The following is a 17,787-nucleotide window of genomic DNA, read 5'->3' on the forward strand; positions in this document are numbered from 1 at the left end:
TTGATGTATGTAGTGTGGTTGTAGCCATCTGGGTCCCCCCAGGATACAAGGTAGGTGAGATATCTTTTACTGGACCATCTTCTGTTGGTGAGAGAGACAAGCTTCCAAGCCCTGAAAGAGAGCTCTTTTTGGCTTGAAAGCTTCTCTCACCAACAGAAGCTGGTCCAATACAATATATTACCTCACCCACTTTCTCTCTCTGTATCACCTTTTATGTCAGAGAGCACAAAGTAAAATGCTGTGTTAAAAAAAAAACAGGATCTTAGATTTGAAAAATAAATCATCATAAACCACAAAGAAGGCAGTTACAGGACCCGTTCATTTAATCAAGTGTATAAAAAAAGGCACTTGGAGTTAGGAAGTGGACATCTGAAAAATGTTATTGCATGTTCTAGTGAACAAGCTCCTAGAACACAGCAGAATAACCACTATCTATATCTGAAACAGCATCACGTTCATTGAGAAAAGATTTAGTCTAACTAAACGTGTTAGAAAACATTATATACAAAGGGGGCATTTAGCATCAGGCTCTTCTGTAGCAGAGATTTTTTTGGGAATGTTATTGGTAGAAAGAACCCACTCTTCATTCACAGATCTAATGACTGTGTAGGGTGGGAGAATACAAAAGGCAGCTGAAGATCACCTCCCCTGTTCCCCCTCCCCCCCAGCTCCCTTGCCCTTAATGAGATATCCAGGCACGCTCCACCCCTGCACTCATTTTAGCCACTTGCTTCCCACCCATTTTATGGCCCATCTGCTACAGAACCAGAAAATTCTTTGGTTTCCCCTGCTGTAGCAAAGGCCTGCCACTTCCTCAGTAGTCAAGAGGCCAAACCTTTCTGAGTCACAGTACATTTTAAAACATTTAAATAGAAGAAACCAGACATTTTAAGTAATAATAATAGCAGTAATAAGAGCTCAGAAGATGCAAATTAGTAAATGCAAAGCAACTGAATAAAACAGAAGTGCAGATTTCTAAGGCTACAAGGTTCAGCCATATCTCAATATCTGGTGAGTGAGTGTATCACCTCCAAACCAACTTAACAATTTATGAAGTGGTCTCCTCAGTATTTTAATAATATTTACAGATTATTGTGAAATGTGTGCTCTGTACATAAATGCTAATTAAATGCCTGATGACAAACTAAGTACACAAAATGAAAAAAGGCTCTTCTACTATTCTCTTTTCAAGATCAAAGGTTAATGATTCCTTGGAGAAACAGTAAGTAGAGAATGCAGTCTCGTCACAAGCAGCGAGCCCAGAGAATATCAGTGAGACCTAAAAATACACTTGCAACTGTGGTGGATTAGGTGAGCACTTGTGGCAAACAGCAGCAGTGGAGATAGAGAGGCGAGAAAGTGATACTGACAAGTTACAGTTACATTGTTTAAAGAGTTTGGGAGAGGGGCATCACTGGAAAGTACATTAAATCCAATTCTCGTTAGAAAGTCGACTGCATGCTCATTTTCATTGAGCCACATTAAACTTTCAGTTTAAAACTGGAATCTAATAGGCCTTGGGAAATGTCGTGCAATTGGCCAGAGTCTTTGCCTGTTCTGAAGCAGCTATATTTCAAAAGAAAAACCACAAGAGTGAAGCCTTTATCGCTATAAACATGCACAGAAATAAGAGTTACTTCACAAACAGATGTTATCAGAAGAAGTTATACATGGTAGAACATACGTTTTAAGAGGCATCCCAGTTTTCTGAGCAGATTCCAACCATGGGAATTGTTAAACTTTAGGTTCTTCAGAAACAACGAGCCAATCATTTTCTTCCTCATCCCTTTCTTCAAAGTAGTTAGAAAGGTTATTTAAATTATCTTATGGGTCAGACACTTTTCCAGTTATTGGAAGGAGAAAAGAAACCCAGAAGTAATATAATTTCTTGTTTGCCTTTGCTTTGACAGTTAACTGGCATATCATTTGGCTGGACCAAGTTAAAACTCAGCAACACGCTCTAGGGTTGACACAGTTTGGCATTTAGAATAGGGCATGGTAAGTCCAAGGTTTTGGACTAAACCTAGTGAAACCCAAGGCTGTAGCAAGATTCAGAAATGCTTCAGTTATGTCTATGTTCCAAGATTATGTTGGGTGCTTCAGTGTTATAACCAAGGGCCACAGTACTGCAGTTAAGGCAGGTAGCTACTGAAATAATAGTACTGAAAGAAGTTTGAGCTTCCTGCAATTATCTTAACTTGATATTAAACAAAAGAGAATATTTTCACCGTTGATGACACTAGAAACAGCCAACTAATTTTCTTAATTAGTGCAGCTGAACATACCTTTAACATAGCAGGTATGTAAAGTGCTTTAAAAGGTCTACAACATTTACTAATTAAGATTGATAACATCCTTTCCAGGTAGTGGCACTACTCTCAACAGATGGGAAAACTTAAATCTTTGTACCTTACTTCTGAACATGACCTTTTTCCATGTGAATATTTAACTATCTTAAAAACTACAGAGAAAAGACAGTTATATTGCTAGAAACTAAGAAACATTGTGCCTGTGTGATTTGTGAAATTGTTTCTACTTGTTCTATCTGCAGCAAAGGCAGGTTAGTAAGCCAAACATTTTTTCAGTGACCTTTTTTGTGTCTTGACATATGATATAAAAATAAATAAGTCCAAGTAGATTATAAATAAAAATCTCCACACAAATTTTACAAATTGGAGGCAGATGGAAGAATCCTCAGAGTATGCCAAAATTCTCTTCAGATTCCTGTTGTTGTGGCTCATAAGTGTATTAGTCAAGACTTTCTATGCCAGCTAAGCAAAGTATACAAACCATGTCATCCTGTAGCAACTGACTTAAGGTAGACATTCCAGCTGGCAGAAAAACTGCAGTAGCTAAAACACAACACAGTCAGTACCAGCGTTTCAGAATGACTTACTATTATGCAAGATTACTTCCACTTTGCCATCAGTTTCACAGTTTAATAGTAAGCAAGTATTTTGCACAGTCATTCCAGCAATCTCTTTTCCATTATAACCAACAGATGAACTGCAAAAAAATTATACTGCAAGATCTCACACAGCAGTAATCATTAGCCTTAATCAAAATATTTTCACCTGGATGTGGGTTTTGATAAAGGTCATATGCCACAGCACAGCAAAAAGGTGCAAACACTGCTATTTGCCTTATTTTTCCCTTATCTCAGGAATTTACCATAGTTTCTTTCAGCTAAGTACAGTTGGGTGGAAAGAAAAGCATAATCATCACAGAGCAGAAAACATGAGAGTCATTCACCTGGCAGTTCAGAGATGAGGTAGTGGAACAGCCCGCCTTGCTGCCTCTTCAGATCTCCAACAAACTGGCAGTAAGCTCCAAAAGAAAAAATTAGTAAAAAACAAATCTCATTCTCTTCTGACATTCCTGTTTTTTTCATATGCAAATTCATTTTCAGAAACCAGGTCCTATTCCTTATGAATAAGGTCCACAGTTCCAATAGACATCTCACTCTCAGCAATTATTCACGCTCTCCCATAGCAAAGTGACCACCTCATCATCATTACATCAAAAATACAGCACTTGATTCACACAAAAGTAAAATGCTGGATTTTTATAGTTCTGTAATAATTTTCTTAAAATATAACTATGATTACACATACATCAAGCTGAACTCCCTTATATGTCTATCCCAGTTTGGATGCTGCAGAAGAACTGAAGTCTATCAACTCATCTTGTTTGATGTTTCTGTGAAACACAATCTGTGAAGCACAATCAGGCCCACTGCTCCCTCCCTGTCTGCTACCATTGCTGTTAAACTATTGGGCTGCATCTACACTTGCAAAAATAGTAATAATTATAATCTTTCAAATCACCGTTAGTGCAGTTCACAAGCTATTTGTGTGCATGTGTGTCTGCAAGAGCAGACTTAACTCTGCCCATTGCCCTGCTAGCACTCTACCCTTGCCAGCTGCATAGATACTGCAGTCAAAAGTGCAAAGTAAACAGAAAAAAGTGAAATACATTTTTTCTTATGTCTTTCAATTTTACAAGTTGTGGGTATTATTTTTAATAGCAAGAACAAGATTTTCAGGTAAAAATGTGATTTTCAAGTTGGTGGCCTTTTACAATGTGGTCTACTTTATTAAAATGTTTGTAAACTTATCAACTTGAAATAGATAAAATATGCTTCAGAAAACAAAGTCAGATGAGACAGCCAGCAATTCATTTTCATATTGTAATTATCAAGTTACTTCAAACAGATGATGCAAGTTTCAAATCAAATGGCTATCAACCAGTAAAATCAATTAACTGAAAAGTCAAAACAACGGCAAGTTTTCTAAGAGAAATAAAAATTACCTGTCAATTTAGAATATAGGAAAGAGAGAAAAATGAAAAAGATGTAGGGGGCACTATGCAAAATATCTCAAGGCTGTGCCTATAATAGGATTTCCCCCCATAAAGTTTCCAACATTGCTATGAAAATTTTAGCTCTACTGTGGTAACAATGATGGGAGGAGGAGCACTAGTGCAGGGTTTCTCAACCCAGGGATCAGAACCCAAAATTAGGTTGCCAGAATGTTTCAAAGGGCCACGTGGTAGCCCCTGTCCTATGGGGCTGGTTGGGTTCATCTCCCTGCTCCAGGCACTACAACTTCTGGGGTCCCAGCACCACTGAGCTGTGGCCCAACTGTCATGATGTCGGGAGTCTGGGTTGGCCAAATTTCAGTGAGTGGCACTGAAACCCCATGAGCCAAGTCACACCTCTACTCAGACAAACTTGGTCCAGTCAGTGGGGCGGGGCCAAACCTGAGCAGCGATGCAATCCCGGAAGTTGCAGCGCCCAGAGCCAACCCCAGCCAGTCCCACAGCAAAGAAGCTGCAGGAGCCACCACTGTGGGGTCAGTGCCGGGCAGGACCCAACCCGACCCAACCCACCTGGGGGAGGAGGCGCAAGGACTCAACTGAAACCTCCCAGGGCTCCAACCCCAGACTATTTACTGGGTCGTGACAGGCCATAAACATTTACAAATGGATCCTGAGCCCAAAAAGGAGTTTGGTTGGTATAACTCCATTGCTCACAGCTGTGGATTTTCCACACCCCTGAGCAACAGTTAGATCAACATAAGTTTGCAGTGGAGACCAGGGCTCAATGAAACAGCAGTTAAAATTGTGATGTCTGCTTGAAGCCCTATCTACACTAATGCTCCCGCTGATGATGCTCAATCCGTGATCGTAGCATGAAATTGTAGGATAACATTTCTAATGAAGACTAAGCTCTAGAACTGAAGAGACTGCTCTACAGGGGTTAATGCTCTGCACACTTAAGCTATGGCTACACTGGTGCTTTACAGCGCTGCAACTTTCTCACTCAGGGGTGTGAAAACACACCCCTGGCTAATCCCTTCGTGGAGGTGGAGTACCTGCAGCGCTGGGAGAGCTCTCTCCCAGCACTGGCGCGCGACCACACTTGCACTTCAAAGCGCTGCCGTGGGAGCGCTCCCGCAGCAGCGCTCTGAAGTTTCGAGTGTAGCCACGGCCTTAGAAGAAAGGTAACTGAATCCACTCCTGCCCAACCAAGCCAACATGGGAGATGAGTAATAAAAACCAGTTGTGATCTCTAACTTATATTTCAGAGTTTTCACTATTCAATTAATAGTTTGTTCTACACAGCCCATACTAGAGAATTCTGTTCATGGGAGTATCAGTTTGGTAATTTAGGGTCACATTCAGGCTTGTTTTGAGTACAACTCCATTAACTTCTGGGGTGCTTTATCCACCTTCATCATGGCAGAATTTGGCCCTAAGGGTAGCTGACTATTCATGCTTAAATATGCCAAAAAATTCTTCATTGGTGTGAATCTGTTGCTCACATAAGGCAATATTTGAACAATGACTTCATAACATGAAGCTAATCCAAAAACATGCAATTCAGTGGAATGCCAAAGATACCTTAGATTGGGGATCAGGTTTTTCTAGAATTTTACATACTCATGTATAGCTATTAGGAAGCTTACCTGAACACTTATTGCTATGCCATTCAAAGAATGCTAGAATTCATGTCCTCAGAAAATTGTGTGAAGAAGCATGTGGTTCTGAAGCACTTAAATGGGGACCCAGATAGCCAATAGTCAGAATCCTTTTTCTATATATAGTAGTCATTCATGACAGGAAAGTAATAGTATTAATGTTTTCCAAGTTTAAAAAAATAGTGGTAAGACAGCAGAAGCTCAGAATCAGGGTAGCTATCTCATTTCCGTGTCACGTGACACCCCTTCAAGAACTGATGTCTAAATTTGCCTGTGAAAGCCCTCCAAGCACTGCTATTCACTTAAGTATTTCCATTTCAAAGCAGTGCCCTATTTTCCTCAAATTCTACTCATCCTTACTGATATTAATCATGCTATTCAACTTTAGCAGGTAAACAGCCAAAGACACACATAGAAACTCACTGCACTTAATTCTTATCGGTACAACTGATAGTGCAGTGACTATGACAAAGTTGTATTTTAAGACGAGTCATACATCAGACATGCAACACTGTTTAGAGAAATTTGCAAAGCAAAAGTGAAAATAAATATTCACTGCACAGAAATGGCTTGAGACTTGCATGAGCCAAAATGTTCTACCTGACAGATGCATCTGATGGCTCTAGCATAAGGACGGAGCAAAAGGAATACAGACATAATCAGAGACAGACAGAATGATGTTTCAGATGTACATAGCGCTCAAACCTGAATTAAAGAAACGTTCAGTTTAACTACTATTTAACTTGGATGACAACAAAATTAAGTTGACCGACTCTAGCAAACAATTATACTGGGGTCATAGCACCACTACAGTTAAGACTGGCACTAGCTTACTGTTTAATAGCCAAATTTTGAAAAGTACTCTAAAATCTGCATGCTGACTGATTTGTCGTGAAAACTTCTCTGCCTTGGGGTGGTCCATGGTATAGAGTTAGTAGTCCAAGTTTTAGGTTGTTTGAGCAAGCGGTTCCCAAGATACAGCACCCCTCCACCCCAAAGTCACATCATCCAAATGTAACAGTTTTTAATTTTTTTTAGCACACCTGGGGCTCGACCCAAGGCTCTCATCCTTTTGAAACTCATAGCACCTACCCTGGATTGATCTGACCTAGTTTCTGACACGGTCCCTTTTGAAAAGTAATATTTAAAAAGTTATTCAGGGTAAGAGTTGCATTTACAGTGTGCATCTACAGTGATGAGCCAAAGTCCTTCACACACGTGAAGTAACACTGGGGATGTGCTGCAAACTAGAATGTTTACAGGCAACCTGATGTCTGAGTCTTTGGGTGGCTTGCTGGGGCCAATGGCAAAGAGCAAGCTGCACTTATGTATTGTAAGCTTGACTATATCTACGCTGCAATACAAATCCCGTGGCACCAAGTTTCAGAGCCCAGGTAAACAGACAGGGCTAAAAATAGCAGCATAGATGTTCAGGCTTGGGCTGGAGCCCAGGCTTGGAGACCCATCTCCCTCACGGGGTCTCAGCAGTGTAGAAGTTCAGGCTTGAGCTGGAGTCCAGACTCTGAGACCCCATGAGGGAGGGAGGGTCTCCAAGTCTTGGCCCCAGTCCAAGCCTGAACATCTCCACTGCTATTTTATAGCCTGCAAGCCCATGCCAGTTGAGGCCATGCCATAGGTCTTTTTATTGTAGTGTAAGCATATCCTTTGATTCCTGTGGTCAGCCTTGGGCAGCTTTCTGAGAATGTGCATTGTTCACATTAGCTGTTCTTAGCCTGCATTCTACAGGAGATCCTTTTTGAAGTTTTACCCAGATTTCTACTTTAATTCTGCCACTTACCTCCTTTCCCCTCCTAAATTTGGGCAATGCTAAGGAGGGGGAGGAGGGGAGGGAAAGAAACAAAAACCAGTGACCTGCATCTAGACCTGACCAACAAAAACCCACTGAGGTCCAAGCAGAAGCATAATGGGGGATCTGGTTACAAAGTTCCATTTTGAAGTGTAAAAATGGCTTCAGAGTTTCCAAATCATGCTAATAACTTGCATGGTCCAAGTTCTTACTATGGTTTGGGAAGATGATTAAAGACCCACCTACCCTATTAAATAGAATTGTGTTGTGACCAAGACACCCAACACAGCACTATTTTGTGGGTTCCTGGGCCCCCTTGAGAGCTGTGAAAAGGTTTCAGGGGGTCCACCAAAATAAACCACAGAGCAGGGCCAGCATTAGACTTGCTGGGGTCCAGGGCACAAAGCGGAAGCCGAGCCCCACCGCCGGGGGATGAAGCCAAAGCCCAAGCAACTTAGCTATGCGTGGGGCCCCATGCAATTGCCCTGCTTGCTACCTCCTAACACCGGCCCTGGCTTTTAATCTACTGGATATGCAGTAAAACAATTGTTGCGGCACAGGTGGGCCATGTAGGTTTTATAGCATGTTGGGGTGGGGGGCGCTCAGAAAGAAAAAGGTTAAAAACCCCTGGCATGGAGAACACCTTATTCCCAAACCAGCTGGGGCTGATACCCTTGTGGAGTTGGCATGGAACTTTCAGTTGAAGTGGGAGAAGAAAGACGTCCTGTTTAGTCCAATACTATCAACTGATCACTGATACAGAGTTATACAGTAATAAAGAACAGTCCATTATAGCTCCCCACTGGAGAAGTCATGAAGACATATACAGATACACACAAAAAAGCTTTGACTTTGAACCACCCCAGTCTCTTGGGTTTCATAAACTGACTGCTACTCCCAGTACAGTGAGACTATGTCAGAGGTGAGGAGGGGGAAGGGTTTCGGGAAACTTAGTGCCAAACAAGGGAGTAGTCCCAAATACAAACTTCAAAACCATACTACCCTTTCACACATATACACACCATGTCCTCAGGTGCAGCTATTATATAGTTAGTCCTGTTTCCCTTGCTGAACTGTCTTTAGTCAGCAGGTCAGAGCTGATCACGAGTGGAGAGGGCTGAAAGTAACAACCCAGTGTCCCCAGTAAGGATTCCAAGGAATCAAACCAGTTGAGCTAACATATAGAGTAAAATGACGCTGGGGGCCAAATGCCAAGTGATGGCGGAGATACCCCTTTTGGAGGTATCGTTTCTCCAGGCTGTTCTGCCTACTATCATATTATCAACTATAAAACCCTTCCCCTTCCAGCAATTCTTGAGAGAAAAGAAAACCATCTTCTGGGGTGCATGGAAGAGAGGGACAAGTGAAAAGTCTATAAATTGCACAGGCAAAAGATTGTACTCTTCTTTATTATTATTTCTCCCTGTATCTCAATGGAGTTAAATAAAAATTCTGCTTTTCTTCTAGAACAGTGGTCCCCAACCTTTTTGTGGCCAGTAGCACATTCATGTTTTCAGAAGAGTGTGGCGGGCAGCAACAATTTTTCAAGGCTTATTTTGTATTTGTACATTAAATAATACGAAAAACATATTTAATATTACATAATATATGAATCCATAAGATAAAAAAGTAATTTTACATGTAAAAGGTATTAATTAAATTATTCGGCAATTACTCTTTCACCTTACCATGTGAATTTGCTCTGTTTATCTACCTGTAAGAAAAATTAAGGAGTTTTTACAAAATAAATATCAAACATTCGGTCCATTCTGCAGAGGCGGAGCGGTTTTGTTTTGGGCGGCAGTTCTGGGCAGTGCAGAGAGAAGCCTGAGAGAAGCCGCGAGGACAGAGAACACCAGCGCATGCAGCACTCTGTCTCCAGCAGGCACGGGGCCCTGGCTTCTCTCCCCTGCTGGGCACTAGGCGGGCCCCGCGCCTGCTGGGGACAGAGAGCACCGGTGCCCGCAGCCCTGGAGTTCTCTGTCCCCGGCAGGTGCGGGGCCGCGGCTTCTCTCCAAGCCAGAGAGAAGCCGCGGCCCCGCGCCTGCCAGGAACAGAGAGCACCAGTGCCCGCAGCCTGCAGCCCCGGAAAAGCCGGAGAGAAGCTGCAGCCCCACGCCTGCCAGGGACAGAGAACACCGGCGCCCGCAGCGTGCAGCCCCGGAGTTCTCTGTCCCCGGCAAGCACGGGGCCGCAGCTTCTCTCCCCTGCTGGGCACTAGGCGGGTGCACATAAATGTCTTGGCAGGCACCATGGCGTCCACGGGCACCGCGTGGGGGACCACCGTTCTAAAAGTAGTGTGCTGCTGTGATAGTCCAATGTGAAACAGAACTTTAATTTTTTTAGGTTTTGTTTTTTTAAAGGCACTGATCTAAATTGAATGGCGTGTTTCATGCTGCCCTATTTGTACAGCTGCATATAGGGGAACTGACTGATAAATGGTTACAGTGTTTTCCACATTTAAGTCACCAATTCAAAATCAGTTCTGACTAATAGTAACCAAGTCATGTAACTTTTACCTGTTTGGAGGCCTATGCAAAATGAGCTGGTGGCAAACTCAGGGCTTCTCTACGCTTAAAAATGCAGCAGCAGCACAGCTGTACCACTTCAGTGAAGATACTATCTAAGCCAACAGGAGGGCTTCTCCCATAGGTACTCCATCTCCCCGAAAGTCGGTAGCTAGGTCGATGGGAGATGCTCTCCCATTGACATAGAGCTGTCTACACTGGAAGTTAGGTCAGTATAACTCAAGAGCGTGGATCTTTCACACCCCTGAGTGAGAAGTTATATTAATATAAGTTGCTAATATAAACCAAGCTTAAGTATGCTTATAAGGATTAGATTTTTATCAGTAAATGTTGATTTCACTGTACACAAACTGATGACATATTTCAGATAGGCAAAAAAAGAAAAGTGCTATTTGAGCACTTATAGTTTGATTTAAGGATATTTGCTTTGTACAGTAGAACCTCAGAGTTACGAACACCAGAGTTACGAACTGACCCGTCAACCACACATCTCACTTGGAACCGAAAGTATGCAATCAGGCATCAGCAGCAGTGACAAAAGAAATACAGTACAGTATTGTATTAAATGTAAACTACTTAAAAAAGGGAAAGTTTAAAAAAAGATTTGACAAGGTAAGAAAACTGTTTTTGTACTTGTTTCATTTAAATTAAGATGCTTAAAAGCAGCATTATTCTTTCGCATAGTAAAGTTTCAAAGCTGTATTAAGTCAATGTTCAGTTGTAAACTTTTGAAAGAACAAGAGTAACATTTTGTTCAGAGTTACAAACAACCTCCATTCCCGAGGTGTTCATAACTCTGAGGTTCTACTGTATATTTTGACATCTGATATTGACATTTTGGATTTTAACTGTTATAAAGCTTAACTTTTTGAATCTCAGCATCTATTGTCTTTAAATATTTGCCTGAGGACCCCCCCCCCCCTAATATTTTCGCACAACTGTGAACATTTAAATCAACAGAAACCCAGAAAAAAAATGTTTAAAACTTCTAATTTTGCACAACTGTGAAATTTTAAACAGGTAAATTTTTAAAAATGCTTAAAAATAAACAATGTTACTCATCAAAATTATATATAAAAAAAATAATCAAATTCTACCAAGTCTAAGAATAAACTATTTTGTCAAGGTAGAGGCACATGGGCAAATAAGAATGGGGGAACCTGACTGCAGCAGCCTGAGCTGTACTTACTGCATAAATACTAGAGGACTGCCACTCCAGCACACTTCCACAGCAGCATGATACAGGTAGAGGAAAGGCCCTATAATGTACAGTCTAACAACACAGACTGACAGACACACAGCTCAACTCAGTTCAAAGGTAAAATTGCTGCAGCTCTGGCATTCACTTATCAGGAAAATACTAGTACAAAGATATTTTCCTTATTCTCTGCCCAGATATGTTCTTTTCTATACAGTACAAGCCTACAAAAAGGCATTACTTCAGGCCTGTACTACAATGCACGTTATTGCATACATCCATGCAAAAGCCACCTTTTATGACATTCTGGAAGTTTAAAGTACATCCTGCTACATAAAAGCCAAATATGTAAAACCAAAACACCATACAGCTATTTTGCTAGGCAGCAAAGAAAGGGCTGAAGACTAGTGGGTTGGGGTTTTTTTTTTGTTTTTTGTGGGTTGGGTGGGGTGGGGGAGAGAGGATTGGTTTTGCTGTTGTGAAAGATACATTTACATTACCGGAATAATGACATTCCACTAATTAGCTTCTGTAATACTCCGGCAGTAAGAGAACTGCAATGCTTACCCTCCGTACTCTAACCTAGGTAACTGGATTGACAGGCTTTTTAATCGGCTAAGCATACAATCTCCAGGGGCTCAAAACTGCTATCAGTATGACTGCTAAGCAGGGCCAATGGAGACAAAAACAGTGGGGTCACCTCAGGCAGCAGATTATGTGATTTACAGTGCAAGTGGGTGAGAGGTAGACTTTTCATTTGCCCTAGGGACTAAATAGAACAAAACAAAACAAAAAAAAAAAAGAATCAAACACAGGTGCCATTATTTAAATAGACCCTACAAAAAAAGCTGATTTGAACACGCGGGAGGACTGCTTTACAATTATTTATATGCATGTTCTCTTAAAAATCTGGAGTTTAGGAATACTTTACAGTATACTGCAAGTCCTAGAGGACTTATTGAATTACAATACCCAACTTAGTTGCATGCCAATTTAAAAAAAAAAAAGGTTCCATTTAAGTTGCTTTTTATATAGAAAAACTCTCCAAGGTTGGGCTTACAATCATTTTTTAAAGCAGCAAGAAGCTAGATCCACTAGTTCCATTACCTCTGCATATTGTAAAGGTTAACCATTTTTCCTGACAAGAAAACATTTGAATTGGACAATCTTATGCATTTTTGTTCTCTCTTTTTTTACCCCTATCCTCCGACCAAATAATTAAGAATACATTTGGATCCTGCAGTTTAGTTTTACGAAGCTCTGATGAGTCATTTGAAGGGCACTTCCACTGAGCAACCGATATTTCTTTTCTTGAAACCACACTCCTCCTCCACAGCACTAGAAAGTCACATGACTGCTGCAGAAAAGTAGGTGAAAGGTTATGCTGCTGCAGAATGCACTACTGAACAACAAAAGCTCAATTTGTCTTTTACGCTCCGGACTACAGATCCTGTTTCACTGCCAGCGCTCTAACAAAATGGGAAGTGCCGCTACTAACAAGAAAGGAGAGTTTTAAGAGCAGACTTTAAATGCATTCCCCCCCCCCCCCCCCTTTTTTTTTTTTTAAGTCAGGGGGAATAAAGCTGTCTTTAAATTAAAAGTAGAAAAAAGATACAGCCCAAGATAGAACTAAGAATTTGATACTAAAAAAAGATATTTTGCCCAAAGTAAAACTGAAAAAGACTTTTTTCTCTTATTGTTTTCAGTGGTAATAGTCTTTATAGTAGGTAAAAAAAATGTTCAGTCTGATTTCCAAGGGTTTTTCTAAATATAATTGTTCATTTAAGGAAAAGGTCCATACATGAAAGCTGTAGCTCCTCAAAATTGTAAGTGTTGGAAAGCTCAGGCACTAGTAGTTAGCTTTCAAGCTATGCCAAGACTGTTGCAGAGCTTGGAACTTGTAACAGGATTGGAGTCTGCTCCCCTAGGTTTTGGGTCTCTCTTCTCCCCAGATTGTCCCATCCCCAAGCTAATGCATCTGATTCTCTCTCCAACTACAGATGTAAGGCACTAGCATGAAGTTTAATATTTCCATAACAGCTTACAAATGTAACCCTCTGGATCTCTGTTGACATTCTATATTTATGCTAGTCACATGTTTGTAGTAGTGGTTTTAAGTTGCATTATCTCAATCAATCATTTTCAGTATCCACAGAGTTAGAAACATCAGTCTGAGGGCTGATAGCTACGAAACCTCATTGCTGTAAGTACTGGCATCAGTGAGAGCAGTTTCTCTCCATTATTATTTACAGGCAAATAAGGTGTATTATAAGCTGGTTAAAGTAAATATACTTTTAGATCTGGAAAGACAAGTAATCAGACACTTAGGGAAGAGAATAGTGTAATAAAAGGAGTTTAAAGACATTCCCCATTCTTAGACCTAGCACTCTTAAAGACACCATGATGCAAAGTGTAATCTTTCCTGTTGAAATTTACTCCAAAATCTAGCCTTTCAAATAAAAACAAACAAACAAACAAAAAAGTATATTCACTGATCACATAAAGCACAAATCAGCAGCAAGGTAGAAACAGAATTTGAGTTATAAGACTTGAAATCTATTGCACTTGGCTATATCTACACTAGGTTTTTTTGGAAAATCTCCCCTGGTGCAGCAGATTCACCAGAGGCCATACACCAGTGTACAGACTGCACTGAAAAGGGTTTTAAGTATCTTGAGTAGTATTTTATGTGAACTTCCCTGATGAAATCAGGAAATGTGCCTCACTTCCAGGTGTTTTCTATAGTCAGATGTTAGCTAAGAATACTGACAAGTATGAGATAGAGTTCAAATATGTTATAGTTCCAGCATAATTAGATTGCTTACTGGATGACAGTTGACCATCCCAAACATAGGAAAGAGTGCCATGGTAGAGCACACGTGGGCAGGAAATGTTAATGAAAATTTGGAAAGCAGCTCATGATAGCTGATTGTGAAGGGGTTTTTTTAGCCAACATCCACTCACACTATCCCACTTTCCTAGAGCTACAAATTACACTGTGGTAAATTCTAATCACGAATTACATATTATTTATTTTCTAACAGCCTTCTCCATCCCACCATTACCCCTCTCCCCATATTTATAGCTTCAATGTTCTAAAACTGAAGTCAAGACAAATACAGTCAATGGATGCAAAAAGTCACATTTTTGTGATGTGCCTGCCCTTTCTTGTACCACACAGAGAACTAGAGAGAAGATGCTAGGGAATATCATTTACTTCGTGTATTTGATCACAGAAACTGAGTGTTTTGTAGCACAACAAATGAAAGGTTTCTGCAACTTTCCGAGCCTGAATATTTTAACTTTCATGTATAGATATTTCCTTGTAAAATGGCACTACTGCACAATTACAGTTTTATATTTGGCCTTACTTTAGGATGTTGCGTTTTTAACCAGAGTGATCTCAGTCAGAGAGCGAACACTCCTGCAGATGAGGTGGACGCTGTCCCCGGTGGGGCCGAGCCGTGGGGTGACAGTGAATCAGCTGGATACCGTTTCTCTTGAAGGAGCTCTGGGTGGGTGAGGCAAAATGACGTTTCATTCATTCCTCAGTGCGGGAGCCCGTGCAGTGAGTCTGCAGTCTGAAGCACCCCTGCAGGAGCACGGCAGAGTGACTGGGAGACTTGCCTGGGTAGGGGTCGCTTTCAGAATCCCACAGGCCAGATTCCCCCCAACAAGGAGAAGGGGGCGGGGAGGGAATCTCGTTATGACAACAGGGAAAAGTTGCACATGCAGCTCTGGAAGTCAGTCCAGCTGAGGGCAACGTACCCGGCACCCCACCATTGTGAGAGGACCCTGCAGTGCTCACCCACCCCCAGCCCCGCCTGGGGATCCCCCAACCCATCGCCCTGCCCCACCACACCCAGCCTAAACCCTTCGCTAATGGGGACCTCACTGCTAGGGCGGGTTTCAACCCCACCGCAGCCCCCTACTAGGGAGCGACCTCAGCCCCCCCCGCCATTGAGGCCCCCTGCTACGGGGCGCAGCTCTACCACCCGGCCGCTGCCGTGTCCCTGCGCAGAGGGGGTGTCACTTACCGGGGCTCGCGGCGACGATGAGGGGACGGACAGCTACGGGACAAGCGGCGGACCGGGGCGAGCGCCGGTCGGTCGCTCACACAAACGCCCAGCCAAGGCACTGAAGGAGCTGCGCGGGCGCCGCGGCTGCCGGCTGCGCCTCGATTGGCTGAGCCGCCCGCAAGCAGCCAGACTAGGGCGGGGCGGGGCGGGGCGGAGGCCAGCAGGGGAAAGTGGCGCGCGGCGCTGGGAAAGGGCGGGGCCTAGAGGGGAAGGGGAGAGGCGCGCGGGGGGCGGGGACGGAGGAAGCCACCTCCTCCCCTGCGCTGAGTCCCCGGCCCGCCCCTGAACGGGTCGACGTTGTGACGTGGGGCGGGGCTAAAATGGGGATGCGGAGGGGGGCAAAATGGGGGCAAAGGTCCGAGCAGAGGGGGACAATGGGGGCTGTTGGGGGGCTGGGTGTTAGAAGGGAGGGGAGAGCTGGGGGAGTGCTGCTCGCTGGTGAAAAGGGACTAATGTGAGGCGAAGGCAGGGAGCAGGCTCTGTAGTGCTCAGGGAACAGCTGGGCTCATGCTAAGGCCCCTTACCGAATCACTTAGTAATAGCCCTGAGAAAAGCTGGACGGGATCATTTTAGAGAATAGGACAAGATGATAAGGAATAAAGCAGAAACACTGGATCTAACTGTCCCCTCACATAACTAGGTGTAACTTCCACTGAAGTCAATTTGAGTTGTACCTGCTCAGACTAGTGCTGAATTAGACCCTCATTACATAATGCTGAACCTGTTCGGTTACATTATTTAGTGTTAAAGCATTGACAGAATTATAACAAGGGGAGAAATAATAGCCTCTGACCCATACAATAAAGTACAAAAGATAAATACAGTCAGTCTCACTGAAGAACAATAGCTTATTTGAAACAAACGTTTGTCATTGTGGACACCTTGGAAAGAGTGAAAAACATGACATTGGAAAACACAGGTGCAAGATATGTAGAACCTTCCTGGTAATATAGCCCTGAGATCCAATATCATTTAGCCAAAGAACTGCAAAAAAGAACAATTGGATTTTAAGAAAAGATGTAGATATCACACTTCCTGGAAAAAGACTTCATGTTCTTTATATAATTCCGAATAATAAAAGTACTACAAAAAAGTGGATCTACATTTTGTCACGAGATAAAGCAAAATACATTCAAGATATTTTCTCATTTAAAAGTACTGAAAGTTTAAGTTTGAACTCTGTTAACTTTTTCAGTTTGAATAAGGGTGATATTGTTTCATTAGAATTTTATAACAGCTGGATGGCCATACTTTTTCCTGGTAAGGGAAGTAATTCTATCAGTCTGAATTCATTTATTATGGCTTTTCTTCTGATTTTTTTTAAACCTTTGAAATATCAAATACATCAAGTCTGGTCCTGCTGGAGGACTTCCTAGATGTCTCAGATCATAATCAGCATGTTTTCCTACACCATCCATAAGTGGAAGGGAACAGGTTTTCAAGCATGTCATTTGGAAGAAAATGCTGGGGTTATTTATCATCTCTGCCAAATGACTATGCTAGCTGTCCGAAATCAGAGAGCACCAGGCTAGAGTCACTGCTTTGTCACAACTCTGATCCTACTTCAGCTAGAACTGATAAACATGAAGTATTCCCCGAGAAGCTTTGCATCATATGGGATCAGAGAAGTCATAGACGCAAACCTAACTTGACTTTCCCCACCTGACTAACATTACAGCCACTCCTGCCCTGGATTACTGGAGCTGCTGTCCCTCATAACTTGGCCATGTTGCATTTCCCAGTAACTCAATCAGGCATGAGACAGATGGTAAACTGCTTGAAGTGAAACCCTTTGTAGTAGAGCCTGGCCTGGGCCATCTCCCAGCATGACAGTGGGTGCTGCTGGAGGTGTTCCCCCTCAAAGACTGGCCATGAGTCATCTCCGTTAATAGTACAGTAACTCCCCACTTAACGTTGTTTCAATCTTACGTCCCTGCTCAATTACAGAACATGCTCCATTTAAAGTTATGCAATGCTTCGCTATAACATCGTTTGGCTGCCTGCTTTGTCCACAGCTGGCAGCCCCCCTATCAGCTCCCTTACGCCCCCCCCACCCCGCAGCACCTCCCGCCCGCCGGCAGACCCAGCAGATCAGCGTTTCCCCCCCCTCCTCCTGCCTTTTGCCCGCAGCAATCAGCTGGCTTGCGGTGTTCAGGAGGCAGAGGGGAGGAGCAAGGACTCGGCACGCAGGCTC

At 42.6% G+C, this 17,787-nt stretch overlaps 1 protein-coding gene across 5 annotated transcripts in view; it reads right to left on the reverse strand.

Annotated features, from left to right (window-relative positions):
- CPT1A (carnitine palmitoyltransferase 1A) overlaps positions 1-15,696 on the reverse strand; it is a 72,304-nt gene extending 56,608 nt beyond the window's left edge. For 2 of the 5 annotated variants that reach the window (XM_054027813.1, XM_054027808.1), the window contains exons 1-2: positions 15,552-15,696; positions 14,886-15,106 (exon numbers count right to left, since the gene is read on the reverse strand). The gene's annotated coding sequence lies outside the window, so the exon portion shown is untranslated. Of the gene's footprint in view, positions 1-3,252; positions 3,328-14,885; positions 15,107-15,551 lie in introns of all 5 variants that reach the window. The other 3 variants (XM_054027811.1, XM_054027810.1, XM_054027812.1) reach the window with 3 other exon arrangements.
- Positions 15,697-17,787: the final 2,091 nt, after the last annotated feature.

This window comes from Malaclemys terrapin, chromosome 4, assembly GCF_027887155.1.
Source record: "Malaclemys terrapin pileata isolate rMalTer1 chromosome 4, rMalTer1.hap1, whole genome shotgun sequence".
Lineage (NCBI taxonomy): Eukaryota > Metazoa > Chordata > Testudines > Emydidae > Malaclemys > Malaclemys terrapin.